The 7,626-nt window shown below is 38.0% G+C and overlaps 1 pseudogene; it reads right to left on the bottom strand.

Annotated features, from left to right (window-relative positions):
* Positions 1–2,231: 2,231 nt before the first annotated feature.
* Positions 2,232–3,214, bottom strand: LOC103608076 (annotated as a pseudogene).
* Positions 3,215–7,626: the final 4,412 nt, after the last annotated feature.

A 7,626-nucleotide genomic window follows, 5' to 3' on the forward strand; every position in this document is an offset into this window, starting at 1 on the left:
AGAGAAACCACTAATAAAATATTAAGCTTGTATACATTTCAAGCTAATATGAGAAAAAAAATTGAGATACTTTTCTCAGAAACTCAAATAATCCAAAAAGAATCCCAATTAATGTGGAGCAAATAGAAAGCACTTAATAAGATAATAGATTTAACCTCAAATATGTCAGTATGCATGCTAAATGTAAGTATACTAAAGGCTGCAGTTAAGAGTCAAAGATTGTCAGGCTGAATTAAATAAACAACTATATGCATAAATGAGAGACACATCTAAAATATACAAACATAAAAACGTGTGATTGTTTCAGAAATTATTTTAAAAGCTTTCCTAGTCTCCCACTATAATTATGGATTTGCCTATTTCTTTTTGTGATTCTGACAAACTCTGCTTTATATATTTTGACACTGTGTTACTAGATTCACACAAATTTGGAACTTTTAATAATCCTCACTATCTTTAGTAGTGCTTTTTCCTTAAAATCTACTTTCTTTGGCTTTATTCCAGATGCATCAGCTTTTCTTTTCATCATATTTTTTAAATTATAAAAGAAATAGTCATTATTTAAAAATTCAAATAATAGGTGCTTATATTGTAGTTCAATTTTCAAAGTCTTTTCTGTGCTTTTTTGGTTATGTTCCACACATGCAGCACTTAAGGATGACCTCAGTATTTGTGTCAGCTAAAGTAGAAAATGAGTAACGCTCTTCTCCAATTCTCTCCTACTAGAATTTTCTGGCACACCCTTTAGTTCTCAGAAGCCTCTTTTCCCAGTTTTTCTGCCCAGAAAGATTTTATTCTTTCAGTTTTAGCCTCCTGTCCTCTCATACAGTTCCAAGCAACTGGGGTACATATGCAAAAAAAAAAAAAAAGTAGGAAAGAATAAGGGGAATTTCTCCCACATTCTCCTAGCTCCTTTTCCTGGCTTCACTATCCAAGGTCTCCTCTCCTGTCCTTAGGTGCCTGTGCCACTGGGCATTTGGAGATGGTTTGGGGCAGGATGTTTCATAAAAGGAGTGTACCAAAAGTTAGCAAGGTTTGAATCAATTTTACGTTTTCCACCTACTGTTGGCCAAGTTATGCTCAGGAGTCTTTGGAAAACTGTCCAAATTTCTTTTGGCTTTCACCAGTCTCATGAACTCCCATTTTGTCTCCATAAATAGTCTTTTGTCTACTATATTCCTGAAGAGCTGGAGTTAATGATAATGAATGAATGATAGTGAGAAGGATTAAAAAAAATCAAAAGATGAGATCTTCAACAAGAAAAAAGCATCAACATTGTTTGTTACTATGGATTGGATGTCCCTCCAAAACTTAATCCCCACTGTGACAGTGTTAAGAAGGTAGGAAATCCTGTTATGGTAATTGAAAGGTGGAGCCTTGAAGAGGTGATTAGATTGTGAGGACTGTGCTCTAGTAAATGGATCAATAAGGTGATCGTATAATGGTGATCATGGCTGTGGTTCTAGGGGCTTTAAAAGGAGAACATGTGAGAGTCTCTTTCTGCTCCACCATTCTCATCATGTGCACTCCTCATTGCTATAGGGTCACCTCACCAGATGGTTCCTTAGACTTTGGACTTCCCAGCCTCCAAAACTGTAAGCAATAAATATTATTTCTTTATAAATTACCCATTTCCAGGTATTTTGTTATAAGAAACAGAGACAGAATAATACATGTGTACATTAACATGCACAGAAAGGCCTGTGGCCCTCCTGTTTTTTTCTGACATTATTCTTGGCAATTAAGGGTGGAAACTAGTTACATTTTTCAGATGCTAGTTATGAGCAATAACAAAAGTCCACCGGAAATGAGATAACTTTTTACTTTTGTCTACAAAGAAGGTATCTCTACCTGTGAATCAAAGGGTCTTTTATTCAAATCCATTTGAAATATAACTATCACCTCTGATAAATTGGAAATTTGTCTATAACAAATGTATACTCATGACAGCAGTAGAGTTACATTTTCTTTTACAGCTCTATCATTAGGGGGTAAGTTTTCTTTATTTTTTTTTATTTTTGGTTGTGTACAATGGACTTTATTGAAGGTACATGACAAGGTAGGGCTCCCTAGGCCCCTCCTCTTCTTCAGGGGGTCTAGGATGGAAACTGTGCCAAGGAGGGGACATTCTCAGTATGCTGGGGGACTGGGTTGGGACAGGGACTCCTCAGCAGCTGAGGGCCTCTCTCTTCCTCTTGTACTCTCACTGGGGCTGGTGGCCCTGGGGGTTCTTACTCCTTGGAAGCCAGGTGGAACATAAGGTCCACCACCCTGCTGCTGTAGCCATATTCATTGTCATGCCAGGAAATGAGCTTGACAAAGTGGTCATTGAGGGCAATGCCAGCCCCAGCATTGAAGGCGGAAGAGTGCATGTCACTGTTAAAGTCAGTGGAGATGACCTGGTCCTAGTGTAGCCCAGGATGCCCTTCAGGGGACCCTTCTTCTTCACCACCCTCTTGATGTCTTCATGTTTGGCAGCTTTCTCCAGACGGCCGGTCAGATCCACGACTGAAACATTGGCAGTGGGGACACAGAAGGCCATGCCAGTGAGATTCCCATTCAGCTGAGGGATGACCTTGCCCATAGCCTTGGCAGCACCAGTATACCCAGGAGAGCCCCATGGCTGTCACGCCACAGTTTCCCAGAGGGGCCATCCACCATCTTCTGGGTGGCAGTGACGGCAGGGACTGTGGTCATGAGTCCTTCCAAGATGCCAAAGTTGTCATGGATAACCTTGGCCAGGGGAGCTAAGCAGTTGGTGGTGCAGAAGGCATTGCTGACGATCATGTGGGTGTTTTCATAGGTCTTATGGTTCACACCCATCACGAACATGGGGGCATCAGCAGAAGGGGCAGAGATGACGACCGTTTTGACTCCGCCCTTCAAGCGAGCCCCCGTCTTCTCCAAGGTCGTGAAGACACCAGTGGATTCCAGGATACACTCAGCACCAGCATCACCCCCACTTGATGTTGGTGGGATCTCGCTCCTGGAAGATGGTGATGGCCTTCCCACTGAAGACAAATTTCCCGTTCTCTGCCTTGACTGTGCCATGGAGTTTGCCATGGGTGGAATCATACTGGAACATGCAGACCATGTAGTTAAGGTCAATGAAGGGGTCACTGATTGTGACAATATCCACTTTGCCAGAGTTAAAAGCAGCCCTGGTGACCAGGCATCCAATACAGCCAAATCTGTTTATTCCGATCTTCACCATCGTGTCCCTGGGGAGATGGCTGTCTGGAACCAGCAGGAGCAGAGAGCCAAGGCGTAGGTTATCTTTAAAGAGGACTATTATTTCCATCACCTTCCTAATTGAAATCAAAGTATCATTAGTTTTCAAGAGATCTTGGTTGTCTTTTAAATATTTTAGAACTGAGCATACCAATTTATTTTCATTACCAAATAGTTCATGTGGGAGCCCCTGGATTCAATTTGTCCATTATTGTTTTTAAGATAAGGTGATGCTGAACTATTGCACCCAAAAGTAGAAAATAATGAAATGTCTCTAAGCTATCAGGAAGGTAAATATTTTTCAATTAATTTAAAAAATAAAAAGGAGAAATTTAATTAACTACTTGGTATAATGTAAAGGAAGAGAATATCTATTGTTGTTATTGACTTCATGTGTTTTGGGTGGGTGACAATTTTCTCTAGAATTAAAAAGCCATGACTAAATTTCCTAAAGCCAGAAATGTTTTAATGTTCTAAAGCTGTGCTAACTGCATGTGACTTTTAAACCCTTGAGATGCAGCAGTCCAAATTGAGAGAGGCTATAAGCGTAACATACACACCAGATCTCAAACACTGTTTGAAAAAAGAATGCAAAACATGAATAACTTTTATTCTGATCACATGTTAAAATAATATTTTTTATATCTTGGGTTAAATAAACTACATCAGGTTAGAGGATGGTGAATTGAAAGTGGTAATTCATTTACTCAATCTATTTAAATAATATTTATTGAGGAAGCTTATTGCATGTCTTAGAAGCTGTAGCTCTAGATTCAAATTGCCTGGATTCAATTCCTCTACCACTGACTACTGATCATGTGATCTTGAATAAAAATTTTCTTAAAACCTTTAAGCCTCAGTTTGCTTACATGTATATGGAGAAAGACAATGATAATAGTTGTTAAAATTTATAGACTTGCTGTAAAGATTAAATAAAGTAATCCACTTAAAATGCTTAGCATTATCAATGCTCTCCATCCACAGATCATTGGAAATGCACTTATAGTTGAACAAATTGGGTTTATAAAATTACAGCAAAGTAGGACACACAACATGGAGAACCATGAGTATCTCGGTAGGAAGTGTTAGAAGAGATCTATTATAGAATTTGAGATTTGGTTGAAGGATTTGGGGGCAGGTCCAAGAAAGCAAAGGTTTGCTCTAGACAGAAGTGTTGTCAAAAAGTGGGAGCAATTCTATGATTGGCTATCTAAATAAATCTTACACCTACAGAAGGCAAACTACAGCAAAGCTAAAGCCATAATTGGTAATGTAGCAGGCAGGGGCTGCTTTTTAAAAAAATTTCTCAGCACTGTACTTAATATATAGTAAGTGTTCAATAAGTACTTGGATTTACTTCCAGACATCAAATAGAGACGTCACGTAAACAGAGTTTACGGCTGTGCTCTGAGAAACTCTATTATTCAACGGCCTGGTAGAGGAGAAAGAGGCTACAATTGAAAATTTTAGAAAACCAGAGGGAAGGAAGGAAAATGACGAGAGTGTGATGTCACAAGGCTGAAGGAAGGGAATCTTTCAAGAAGGAAAAAAGTGGTAAACACCTGTCATACTTTGCTAAGAAGTCAAGGAAGATGAGTTCTGATCATTGGAATTAGCAGCAGGGAGGTCAATGGCATCCTTAGTGAGGAATGTTTCAGAGGAATAAAGGCAGCAAAAGTCAGGCTGGGGAAGCATGAGAAATGAGCAGGAGGCAGACGATTGCTTACAAAGAGGAGAGTAAAATTAGGTTCCTCCTGGGTCAAGGATTTGAATTATTTATTAACATGGAAATTATTTTTATATTTAAATGTCGGTGGAACTATTCTAGTCAAGTGAAGAGGTTAAATGTACAGTAAAGAGAAGCAAACTTGTAATGAGTGGTGCTTGAAAAAGCTCACAGGAATAGAATCCAAAATAAATGTTAATAATCAAGGGATCCATTGTGGGTGTTTTGATGTTGTTGTTGTCTGCCGTATAACCACAATTGTCTGGATAAAGAGAAATTAATGAATGATTCTAAACTTATAAATAACAGCAGTAGGTTTGTGTTTCAGAAGATAACAGCATAATATGAGAGACAGAATGGAGGATTTCAAAACTGGAGGCTCAGACGCCATTTAGGAAGCAAGTCTAATAGTCCAGAAAAGGAAGGTATGGATTTGACCTACATCAATAACAGCCAGAATAGAGAAGTGGGGAAGACTATGACAGTACTCTAAGAGAGGGAAGTTACCCTCTGTGGTAATCAATTACATTTGGGCTTCAGAAGAGTAAATGAAATACAATGTGGAGGATAATGCCTAGATTTGGGACTTGAGTTACCAGGAAAAAAAAGGTGCCATTCACGTTGTAAGAAATACAAGAGGAAAAGAAGGTTTGGATACGACTTTCAGGGAATGGGGGAGATTAAAGATTGTTAACTCATTCATTCATTCCACAAATTTCTTAAAAACCCATTTCATATAAGGAGTCATACTAAACTCTAAAGAAACAGTCATGAAAGTGAGAGCCATGTTCCCTGCCCTGTTGGTGCTCACTTCTTTTTTCAAGTTAGAGATACTTCTAGGATTGTGAAACAGGTTTCTTTTCATCATTGCTAAGGTAAGGAAAATATCATCTTTCTCATGCGGTTGTGAGGAATAAGTGAGGCAAGGGTGCAGAGTGCCTGGCCTGGCACGTATTTCTCCAGATTATGCTATGGAGTTAGCTGAATGGTGACATCATCTTTTAGGGTCATAATGTCACTGAAAGTACATTCTTATTCTATACTTCTACTCGTGGGATTGCTATTAAGTGTTCCCAGTAGCACATTATATTTATTGGCTTGTTTTTAGGGAATCTTAACAATAGCTGAATTTTTATGGACTGATTCTATAAACCAGGAGCAACGTTTTCTTTCTAGGACATAGTTATGCCAAAGCACTCATCTGGTATAAACAACGAATGGCATGTCCTATGGGGTCATGCCCCACTGAGTCTTGATAAATTAGCTTTTTAGCAAATTACTGCTTATCTGCCTTTTGCAGTGCCTTCTCTAAAAGCCTCCAGTGCATAACTATTTCAAACAATAATTTTTACCAGAAGAAAGAGGATGACTTAGAAGAGGTAATTAAGGAAAGAGTTCAAAAGGAATAGAATCAAAGAAGAAAGGTATCTGCTATATATTTTCGCCTAGTGTTTGACAATTAAGTGCAGGGCTTAATGAAGTTTTTGTACATCAATATTTTTAGCAGTTGCTTATAAATGTCCAGTCCTTTAAATTCATAGATTGAAAAACTGAGGATACTTTGATTAGTCACAGCACCTTAGAGACTATTGAACAAAGTCCTTGTTGGCTTTCTGGAATTCGTGAACAAAAGACTTAGAAAGTTTTCATTCTTACTCTCTTCATGCACCCACGAGTATGCTGCCATGAATCCTCCATGCAGTATTGCATGGAATGAATTTAATAATTCTTAATTTACAGTATGTTAAAGTTTTCTAGGAGGGCTGATCTCTACAAGGAGTGATTATCCCAAAGAAGTTTTCTTTTTTTTTTTTCCCCTAAAATGAGTAATGTCTAAGAAACTCAACTATAGATTTTATGAGATTAATATTAGAAAAGAGAGAGGAGAGTGGGGATGGTGCTGTAACCCATGTCCTAGTAAACTAAGCTTTCTTTACAAAGAGTGCATCCTCAAACTTCACTGTCCATTAACAAAGTAATTGGCTCTAGGGAATATTCTGGAAGTATTTAGAGCTTTTTTTTTCTTCACATGGAACAATGGAGAAAATCACATTAAACTGCAATAAAGCATACAGGTACTTTAACCCTTTCTGCATCTGCCTTCCACCATATATCTGGAAGTTGTGCAATCTATTACCATTGCAATGTTTAACATCAATGGTGCAATGGGATACACACACCTATTCAGCACCAGGCTTTCTTTCTGTTTATAAGAAGTCCTTTTAATACCAAATCCTAAGACTCCAGGGGAAATTGTTATGAGTGAGATGGCAATACTTTGGTCATTTGGAGCTCAGCGGACTTTTCAGATGGGCTATCTCAACTTTACCTAATCCATGTGATTTTTCAATATAGTAAAATACAAGGAAAAAAATCAAAATACTTTAGAATTAGGAAGACCTAATTCACACAAGTCTTCTATACCTACAGTCTTTGTGACACTCAGAAAATAATGTAAACTTTTTGATTTTGGTTTCCATAACTACAAAATGTTAATAACAATATCTACTTTGTAGAGGTTTTTAAGGATTAGAAAGTGTTTATATGCTAACACATAGTAGATGTACAATATGTCATAGCCATTATCTTTAATTATAAATAATATCATTTGCTAGCAAAGGCAAACTCTGAGATGCAATGGTTGTAAGAAACAGCATTTCAAGTGCATT

Source organism: Galeopterus variegatus, unplaced genomic scaffold (assembly GCF_000696425.1).
Source record: "Galeopterus variegatus unplaced genomic scaffold, G_variegatus-3.0.2 Scaffold7987, whole genome shotgun sequence".
In the NCBI taxonomy this organism is placed as follows: domain Eukaryota; kingdom Metazoa; phylum Chordata; class Mammalia; order Dermoptera; family Cynocephalidae; genus Galeopterus; species Galeopterus variegatus.